The 11599-nt window shown below is 33.6% G+C and overlaps 1 pseudogene; it reads left to right on the top strand.

Moving 5' to 3' along the window:
• Positions 1 to 340: 340 nt before the first annotated feature.
• On the top strand, positions 341 to 3294 carry LOC124895522 (annotated as a pseudogene).
• The last annotated feature ends 8305 nt before the right edge of the window (positions 3295 to 11599 follow it).

The raw sequence follows: 11599 nt of genomic DNA, 5'->3' as shown, positions 1-11599 counted from the left end.
CAACTTTACTTATCACTCTCAGATCATCAATTGTTAACACCCACTGTGAGTACCCTTTGTGCCGATTGCCCACTGATTCTCCAACAGTCTCTCTAACCTATGCTCCAACTGATGCTCTGACTGGTGCTCCGACTGGTACTTTGACTTCTGCTTTGATTGCTGCTCTACCTCCGCTTTGATTTATAATAGCGGACAGATAGAAATTAGCAGAGTAGCTAGATCTAGTAGCTAAATTGTAGTAGTAAGTGGTACTTTTCTGCATTATCTATTGGGTAATATTAAATACCATGAATTTATGGCTAATAGCTTGCCATTATTGGGGTTCTATTTTTTGGTAGAAATGTTCATTGAAGATGTTCTGCTTGCTCTTATTTCCTCTTTCCTGTTCAATTATTACTTATGGTCAATTAAAGTAAGCATTGTCTTGGAATTTATATCAATCTAACACTTCACATGTAGAAATAAAAAGAAAGTACAAGTAATTTCCTTCAGTAATCCTACACAAAAAGGATATTTCAATTAAGATTTGGTAGTGAGAGTTTTAAAGTCTTAATAACATTAGTCAATCCTCTATTAGATGTAAAATGACATCAAATATGATATGATTTGTAGTTTTGGTGTAATATCTGTATGATCGGCAAAAGTTTGGTGGGCTACTGGAGTTAGCTTTTAACACATAACTGGAAGTCATATTTTTATCTAAATCTGATGATTAAAACTCTAGTATTGGGGTAAAATTAAAGGGGAATGGTACTTAATTCTTATAATCAAGGAGGACTAACCAAGTCAAAGGATTTATTTAATTATTAGATTCATTCATTCTAGTTTTTAGTTTTAGAAAAGAAAACAAAAATGGTATGCATTTGTAGTTACAATTTTGATGTCAAGAAGCACATAGGTATGTGTTGGAATGCCAGAAGGGTATTCTTTTCCTTTAGTTTTGTATCTAAGTTTGATGTTAATAATTGGCCAGACTGAGAGAAACAAGGAGCCTATGGGTTCCATTTAGATTTTCCTTTCTTCCTGCAATATGTATTAATGTTTCAGTTACGTATAAGGGTGATTCGATCACACAGAATTTGTGTCAAAAATTCTAGAACTAACATGCTTGAACTATATGATCCAGGTGATTCATATATCATGTATAACTAAGATCATATGGAACTTTTCATTTGTTTGTAATGTAGGAGAATGGATAGTATTATTTGGTCAAGTATGACACAATATGTTAGACTTTAAGCACATACTCCATTATACTCTATCCAAAATCAACACACCTTGGGTTTGGGGAGTTCTGCAGTTGAGTGTACGTAGATCTTACCCCTGCCTTTATGGGTAGAGAGGTTATTTTCGATGGACCCTCAGCACATTTGGCTACCGCTCAACCCTGAAACATTGAAAAAGATGAAACAAATCATGTCTTTTTTCAAACTTGTTGTAGTTTCTCAAGCATAAAAAAATTAAAGATTTTTCTAAGAAAAATGACCATATTTATTCTCAGTGAAGTGAGTTCCAAGACAATTTTTGTTTCCTTATTTTTTTTGCTGTTCTAATTTTCAGATAAATAATGAAAGCTGAATGTTTATTTATTAGCTATATCTCTATTTAGAAAGCTTGATTTTGTTGTTGAAATAAAAAGGAATTTAATCTCTAAATTGTTTGCAATTGTTCTTTATGAATAGTAAGATTAAAATTTGGCAAATTTGATGCAGTACAATCTCCTGCCAACTGGGAAAGGGTCATTGAAAGGATACGGAGAATGAGATCGGCATAACTTGCACCTGTGGACTCCATCAACACAAATGAAGGGATGAAATATCTTCAACCTAAGGTGCATAGATCTTTGCAGACTTGATTCCTGGTTTGTAGAAATGTTCTGGCATCGAACTCCTCTAGAATCCTTTTAGGAACAAACTCAACTTATTGCTCTTTAGGCTTTTCCTTGACAAGATGGCCTTGTGGGAACGACATTTTTAACATATAAATAATGGAAATGCTAGATATATCATCCAACAAGTGAAATTAAAAATTAAATGAAGTAATTTAAATCTTTTTTATGAGTACGCTAGTATAATATTTTAACACTTCCTGCTAGGATGTTATTCATTGTTGATCATATCAACTTAGCTATTTTATAGTTGCTGGAAGGGCGTGATGCTGATATTGATTACTACTTTCATTTCACTTTTTCTATTCGCAATCTCATCAAGAAAGAAGATTTACTGAACTGGTTAGTTTATTGTTATCAAGCCAGACCAAGGGTCATGTTACACATGGCAAGTGTTGGCAGTTTCAGCTATATGATGATCATTAATAATGTGGTTATCTCTTTATAATAGGTATATATTTATGTTCTCTTTATGATAGGATCTATCTCTTCTGAATGAGTTAGTAAACTATACAGAAACTTTTTCCTCTTCCTATCTTAGAGGTTACTCTAATATCTCTGTCATGTTACTAAAAAAAAGGATAGTGCGGTGCACTAAAACTACCGTTATGTCATGTTACTAACTAAGTTCTATTTATTGTTATCATGATTATTTGCCTCATCCTCGTAGACTAACTTGTCATAAAAAAACAAAGTCAAAATGGTATAGCTAGGAAAATACCAATATTTGATTTGTAAAATTGCTCTCTCCGGCCCCCACATCCACCTTCTGGGGAGATGATAACTTGAAGTTAGATATTACTTTTTTCATTGAACGTGCTCCGTAAGTTTATGAGGAGTTGATATTATTGTCTGACTTCTTGTTGGTATTTAATGAAGTTCTCTGAATCTGTAAATGCGACATAATAGCTTCTCAAAAATGGTCTGCTAAGTGCTGACACAATGGATAAAGCTGATGAAGCCACCATAAAGAGCTTGATTTACCCAGTATGTGTTCAATAAAGTTGGTTTATGATAATACTGTATTCATGCTTGTCCCATATAAAATTGTAATTTGCCCTCACTCTGAACTACTTAAACAACCTTTTATTATCAGGATGGATTTTACACAAGAAAGGCTCGACAACTTACACAAGTTGCAAAGATTTGTCTTTATAAATATGATGGAGACATTCCTAGTACATTGGATATTTTGCTTCTACTTCTAGGTGTTGGTCCAAAGATAGCTCACCTGGTAGGAAATTATGCTTCTCTCGTTTTCTTTCCCTGCACATTCCAAGTTTTTTTAATTTTGTGCTTAGGTTATTATTATGGCCTGGAACAAAGTTGAAGGGTTTTGGGTAGATACCTACGTGCATCATGTTAGTAATTGGCTTGGTTGGGTCTCACAGCCTGGAACAAAATAGGTATACTTAATTCTATTCAAAGATGAAGCTTCATTGCTAATGAGCAACTAGAAACAGGGGAATATACTGTGATATACTTGCAAAATTTTTCTAAAACAATATTTTTTGGACTACTTTAATTATAAGCTTTGAAAATATTAGGACATTTTTAGAAAATAATTGCTTGGGTTTGCCTTTGAAAACCGGTATCACATTTTGCAAACTAGTGGAGGGTCTAAGTTCTAATTCCATTTTTGAGCAAGAATTACAGCCACATTGTATGATTTAACAGCAAAGACTGATAACATAGTAGATCTAGCTCTTGTTTTGAATTGTAAGATAGTAGATCTATCTCTTGTTCCATGTTGATGAGGTTTATGAAAGGTATTATTAAGGGATGGGATGATTTTAGTGAAGCCGGACAGATTTAGAGGCACAGGTGGTGTGGAAAGAGTGAGCTAATTCTTTGATTCTTTCTCATTTGTATGTTCATTCTTTCTCATTTTTGTGAATTATATTTCTTTTACTAATTTGTATAAATAATTTATTCATTTGCTATTAAGATTGTTTATGCTCTATTCATACGTGTTCTTCTATGTTCTAATTAAAAATTAAATATGTTGCCATTTAAGTACTAATTGAGATTATTTTTTCTCTTTTTATAGATGTTCAAAATGAAGGAGGAGATACTTCAGAAATTTTTTGAATTATTGATAGATATATTAGTATTAATCTTTTTGATATTGAATTTAATGAAACTTATTGCTACTCGAACTTGATACTTTATGGGAAAACTAATGACCATTTGACTTTAACATTTTGCTTTTGGATTTAGATTACTAGTTTGTTGGATATTTTAATTTGAATTATTAATGAAAGATTTTGTTGTGATGTATGTATATATAATTGTGTATTAATATAACTCTCTCTCTCTCTCTCTCTCTCTCTATATATATATATATATATATCAATTGGTATTTAAACTAGCTGCAATAATAGGTGGCAAAAAAATATTGCAAAATATTTAAAAATTGTTGCAATAGGTGTCAAAAACCGTTGCCATAGGTAGTGAAAAATCATTGCAAAAGATCAATAATTGTTACAATAGGGTTATTGCAACGCTTTTTTGTCGTTGCAATAGAATCGATTGCAATGGTTTTTCAACGTTGCAAAAGAGTCTATAGCAACATCTCTCAATCGTTGCAATAGATAATTTGAACTGTCTCAATAGGAGTTGCAAAAACCGTTGCAATAGATAGAACTCTTGCAACGGTTGTTGTAACCGCTACAAATTTCGTTGCGATAGGCCTATCCCAACGCCCACATATGCAACGCATATAAAACCATTTCGGTAGCTCTATGGCAACGGTTTTTGTACCTATCACAATGATTTTTGAACCGTTGCCATAGGGGTAATTTCTAGTAGTTAGATCGGAAGAGTGCCCGGTTGATAATGATTCAAGGTCACTGACATCTGACCAAATCGTTGCTCAAGTTGCTTGACCACATAATCATGTGATTCTAATTTTTGGGTCAAACCTAAAATGTCTGCCTTAATCTTCATAAGGAAACTTTCTTGGCTTTTCGAACCCTTAGCTTAGTGAGCAATGCCTCCATTCTTGACTTAGTGTCACAACTCCCCCTAGAACATACACACTACTCTTCTCCTTATAATCATCCTTACACCTCCAGTCACCATATCTCTCTCTGCTTCGATCCCTATATCTATCTCCATTGTAGTACCAACCTTGATTCGTATGCCTCGAGTTCCACTTGTCTTAAGTAGATGATTGACCCTTGGCTTGAAAACCCACTAACTCTCTATCTAGGTACTTTGCCTTATTATCTGTATCAAAATCAAATGACCTATAAGATTTACCTTATGTGCCCACAATATTCTCTATCCTCTGCTACATAACCTCTTTAGCCACTGATTATCTACAACTCTATGCTCGCCAGAGGCATTAATTGCATAAGTGTCGGCACCTCATTCTGCCTCTCGAGTATTCCACCCTTGATTAGTAAGAGAGATTTGATCTAAGATTTTTGTTGCTATATCCCAACGTAGGTTCATGAATTCTCCACCAACAATAGTTTCCTCTATAGATTTGGAAATTGCATTTCATAATATAAAATCTTTAAAAGATTTCTCCTTGAAATTATGTGATTAGGGACCATCATCAACTTCCTTTTAAACTGAAAAGATGCCTCATACATTGGTTCATAATGCATTTTCCTAAAGTTATAGATCTCGTCCTTTAATTATAGAATTTTGGTAGAGGGAAGAAATAGTCTAAAAATTACTTTTGCAACTCATTCCAAGTAATGGAACCATGAGGTAGTTTCCCTAATTATAATGTCGCTTCACAAGTTAGAGAGAATGAGAACAACCTAAGTCTTAACACTTCTTGCTCTACCCCAGCTATATTATATAAAGTTCGAATTCCAACAAAATTAATATAGTTTATGTTTGTGTCATCAGTTGGCAGGCCAGCAAACATACCCTTTAGATTCAATAAATGGATCATAGCACTAGTAATGTCAAACTTTACCCCTTGGGGAAACTCAGGAGAAATGATTGCTTCTGTCTTGATAGGATCTATATACCCCATGTCTTCATCTAGATCTTTATATGCTTACAAATACTAAAAAACTGAGGGTAATAAAGCTCTATCTCTTCTACCTCTATCGAGTTTTTCTCGATAATTAGATTTCTGGCTCTGTCTCACCCTCTCTACCTCTAGAGTTTCATGCTGGGCAGCTTTATTATCCCTCATATTTTATTCTACTAATAACCACATAGTAGTTTCCGTATCTATCTCTTAAGCACATAGAGGTAGGGGAGGCAAGTCTTGTAGATCATCTCGAAGCCTCTCATGATGAGATTCACGGTCGTGGTCTAACATCCTATGATTCTTTTATAGGATTCTTTCTGGGTTTTGATCAAATGGGATCAAGGGATTTCCTTGACTCCTAGTATTGGTCATACACCGACATACACCCTGAGAAAAATAAGAAAATAAAACCCAACAACCTTAACAACTTTAATCAATAATTTTGCAACCTTATTCCCCGATAAGAACACAACAATTTGAAGTTGCCTGAACTATACTCTCCAAGAAGACATAACGGATTTGCTGTCAAATTATAGTAACCTAACTAGGTTGGGGTTGATCCCATAGGGAATAGTTCAAATCTGTCTCTCGAACTTGCTGAAGCAGCTGAAAGTGCCAAAAAGTAAATGGGATGAATTTGTAGTAAATAGTAAAAAGTAGCAAGTCATAAATGCCTACGATTGTAATCAATCTGAGATGAACACTAAGACGGTATTCCCCTTGTCATCCTAACTTCGCATGATCCAACTATCCCACTACCACATATGTAAAATCTGACAAGATAGGTATTACCAACCATCTTGTGAATGCTTTAGTAAATCTCACCCTCTACCTTGTGAGTCTTAGGGTGTCCCTTTACTAACCCTTGTCTTTGATCCCAGTTTAACTATTACTATTTGAGTATCAAATAATTAGATGAGGGTTTATAGCCTCGAATCACTATTGTAATCCTCTGTTCCCAATTTTAATATCTCTTGTGAAGATGATCTCAAATAAATATGGATTCTCAGCACCATTGAGAAATGAATTTAACTGAAGAAGATCACAAAGCAATTGTAAACAATGATCTAGAAGAACCTCACTCTTCTCCTACTTCGTTATTCTTCCAAGGTTCCCATATATCTAGATAAGGAAATTAGATGCTCATAGTTCAAGGAACGCTATACAATTCAATAAATGAATTATAGAATTAATCTCACAACAATGGAAGAATAAAATCCAAAGTCTCAAATTAATTCATCAACCAAAATCCAAGAACATAAGAACTCCAAGATAAAAAGTCAATCTTGAAATCAATATATGTTTGTGAGTAATATGAGTGCATAAGCTGGCTAAAAAATATTTAAAAAGTATTTATAGAGTACATGAAAATCCTGGAAATCTAAACCAAAATGTACAAGGAAAACTAAGTTAGTGTCCACTTACAGGCTGTAAGTGGTACCTATGCCATGTAGGTGGCCATCGTAGGTGATAGGAAACTTCAATTCTATAGCATCTCTTTTGCGCTAGTACTTATTGGGCGTAGGTGGTACTTATGTCTCGTAAGTGGACACTGACTTAGTTCCCCCTGTACATTTAATTTAGATTCCAGGATTTTATGTACTCTATAAATACTCATTTAATGTTTTTAGTCAGTTTACACACTCTATTATTCATAAGCATATATTGATTTCAAGATTGATTTTTGATCTTAGAGTCTTTGTGTTCTTAGTTTTTGGTTGATTAATTAATTTGAGACTTTGGGTTTTATTCTTCCATTGTTATGAGATTAATTCTATGTTTCATTTATTGAATTAAATGGCGTTCCTTGAACTATGGGCATCTAAATAACTTATCTAGGGTTGTGGGATCCCTGGAAGAATAATAAAGTGGGAGAAGTGTAAGGTTCTTCTAGATCATTGTTTACACTTGCTTTGTGATCTTCTTTCATTTAATTATTTTCTTAGAAATGCTAAGAACTCATAGGTTACCTCATCATAGGTACCAAAATACTCTTCCAAAATCAGCTTCTCTGATCTTCAATTCTTTAAAACATACGCTGGTACCTATGACACCGTAGGTGGTATCTATGGGTTGTATAAATTTTGGCATCGACCTCTCATAACTGATATGCTAGATACTTTACTTCTAGGTCCTATGAAGTTTGCAACACTAAAATCTATAACAAGCCACTTACAAGCTATAGGTAAGACTTACGTACCATAAGTGGCATCATAAGTGATGCCCTTCTACAATCTTAAAAACCTAGTTCCCTAAAAAATAGACTTAAAAACAAATCATATCTATCAAAATGAACATAAGTACTTGAACATTTTCTGGTTTAAAGGATCAAAAGTGCTATGAAACCATGGCACATCAATAGGTCCATTTGATTAGGATGAGTTCATAGTTGTATTTCTGGATAAGTTCTTCCCAGTTGAGGTAAGGGGAGCCAAGTTCTAAGAGTTTATTAATTTGATATAGGGTAACATGCATGCGGATGAGTATTCTTTTAAGTTTACTCATGTAATGACCCTTTCGGTCATTTTACATATTTTTGTTTATCTTCACTGTTTGAGTTTCTCCATAGCTACCCCAAGTTATTTATGACTTACTAGGATTGATGGTTCAGTTGTCGGTCAGTTTATTTGTTTATTTTGAACCAATTCTCTATTTAGAAGTCTTTATTTATTTAAAATGTCCATCGGGTGAAAACTTTCGTGAAATGATTTGGAATACAAATTTTAACTATGCTATCAACTCTAAAATATCAATTTTAGGCTAGGTAAACCTTTGGTTTGGGTCTCGATGCAACCAATTTCAATTTGACCTATCGATCAGAAAGTTGAAAATTTGAAAGTTTAGGTGTGGGACCAACATTTGGTTTAAATAACCTTAGATTGAAAATCCAACTTCATCAATAGGTCCAAAACATTGAATTTAGTGCGGTTACATATTTCAATTGTGAAAATTGAATTCTAATTAAATCAAAAGGAATTGTTGGAAACTTTGAAATTTTCCATGTTTTGCTAGTCTCGGTGAGATGGAGATCACGACATGGAGGAGGAAATTACGGCATGAAAATTGTGAAAAGTCCATGACGATCATGACATCATGAACACGACCCGTGTCTCAGCGATCATAATATCTCCTTACCCGGGGTCCTTAAATAGGCCCATAGTCACAATTTTGGCCATTTCTTCTTCATCTTTGAGTCATAAATCGTAAATAGGTATAATAACTCAAAATTGAGTATTGTGGATAAATCCTAAATAGGTACAATTTTGGCTATTTCTTCTTCATCTTTTAATGTGAATATCTTCTAATTTAAGGTATGAATCCTTTGAATTCATACTTAGATTTGTTGGTTTGGACCCAAAACCCCAATTTAGCTTAGGGTTTAATTTTAGACCAAAGTTTGCTTGGTTTGCACCCATTTATTAAGGGTTATGATTCCTTGTTCATATATGAACATAGGGTTGACCTCAAAAATGCATTTTTCGTAAGTGGGACCCACTTGAGGTTTTTGGTGGCATTTTTGGATCCGAAGCACAATGGTACAATATGGATATCATTAAAATCATATTGATGAGTAGATTATGATTTTTATAGTGTGATTGAATTTTAGGATTTTGAAGTGAAGATGGACATTAGTGAATTAAGTGAGGTTTTGTGATTTGGATTTGAGGTAGGCTTCTATCTACTTTCCTTCATAGATGATATGTAATATATATTGTATGTGAATTTGGATATAAGGATTGATTATGAGTAGAATAACATATCCTTGATTATTGATGTTTGGGGATTAGATGAGGGGTTTTGACCCATTAAATAGTATGTTTATAACCTTTTAGAATCCGATTGCCTTTTCCCTAGTTTAGATTAGTTTTAGCATGGCTTTGTTATAATGCTAGGTTTGGCATATAGTTTTAGCATTGGAAACATGATTAGTCTATTTAATCTTATTGGGTTAGTATGGCTGTCCTGAAATCATAATTTGGGTAGAGTTGACTTGAGTGTCCTGTTTCTAGTCAAAGGTCCTATCTTAGAGTCGAATATGGCTTACTTGACATATAGAAGTGTAAATATATACCTTAGCCTAGTTTGGGACATAGCGTGCCTAATTGTGGAAATTGAAAATAAGAAGTGGGATCATTTGGCCCACTTAGGGAAAAACTTGTATTAATCATTGTGGGCTTAGTTACGAATGTTAGGCCTTATGTAGTCTAGTGAGCCTTTTGAATAAGCTTACCTTGTGACTTGGTAAATTGTGATGACGTCCCTCAAAATTTTGACTCATAAGTTATGGCTTGATATTCCTTATGGAAGTGATATTGGGCTTTTAGAGACGTGTTCCTCTTAAACATGTTACTCAGCCTATAGAGATGTTATTTCCTCTTAGATATGATGTTGGACCTAAAAAGATGATATTTCCTCTTAGATATGATATTGGGCCTATAGGGTTGGTTTTTTCTCTTGGATATGATATTGGGCCTAGAGAGATGCCATTTCCTCTTAGATATGATATTGGGCCTATACAGATACTATTTTTTTTAGTTATGATTATTGGACCCATAGAGATGATATTTCTCTTAGATATGACAATTGGCCTAGAGACGTGTTATTCCTCATAGTCATGATTAATGACTTATAGATATGAGATATCTTCTATATGATTGATCATTTTATTCTTACCAATATTATGCTTCCTAGCTATGAGATGCCTCCTATAAGTGAGATGATTATAGATATGCTATGACTTATAAATATGAGATGGTTATATATATAGTTATTGACATGAATTCCAGATAAATATTGGGCCAAAACCTGTGTGAGGATATTGGTTGGACATCCTAGAAATGTTTATTCTTGTAAAAGATGCAGTTATAGTCTTTGAATAAATATAAATATTTATATATACATCTCCTCAGTATGGGATAGAAGAAGATGAGGTTTGATGTGTATTATTCTACTGATTGAATAATGGTGATGGCTTGCATAGATACGGTTCATTCACAATTATTATGTTGGTAATTGATATGATTCTAGATGAAATATGATCGTATGACTATTCTTGCTAATTAAGGTTTAAGCTATGTGGTAACTAGTTGTCTATTAAGTAACTGTAGTACTTGATGGCTTGAAATATAATAAACTAGTTAATGAACCTTGATTAGCTGAAAGAGAGCAATTATGGATGATAAGTAGCTAATAATGATGACGGGATTAGCGTAGGTGAAAATAGGTTTCTATTGTTGACTAAATTTATGATGTTGATTAGTTGTTAAATGGGGTGTTGTGTATTAAGGATACTCGAAAATAAGAGATGTTAGTTGATGGATAAATAAGTGTCTAAATAACGATTAGTGGTCTTTTTCTATATGGTAACTAGTGAGCTTATGATGGTTAGAAATAATATTTATTAATTGGCAATTATGGTCTAGCAGTGAATCTTTACTAGGTACTAGATATTGGCTATGTGGTGAATAATAATTACGTGAAGAAATGGTTAGGCTAATAATTAGAGGCCATCTCTATGATATGACCCTATCACTTACTTCGATCATGGGATATTCTGACCCTTGCTACACTTTAATAATGATTTAGTCCCCAAGATGATTCCAGGCAATAGACTTATGGATTTACACTAATTTAGCCATGACTTGAGTCCGTGCACCTATTATGTATCTATATATATGACTTAATGATTATGATGATATATATACTCAGTT

Source organism: Capsicum annuum, unplaced genomic scaffold (genome assembly GCF_002878395.1).
Source record: "Capsicum annuum cultivar UCD-10X-F1 unplaced genomic scaffold, UCD10Xv1.1 ctg82786, whole genome shotgun sequence".
NCBI classification, from domain to species: Eukaryota; Viridiplantae; Streptophyta; class Magnoliopsida; order Solanales; family Solanaceae; genus Capsicum; species Capsicum annuum.
This window is presented reverse-complemented; position numbering and strand designations above follow the sequence as displayed.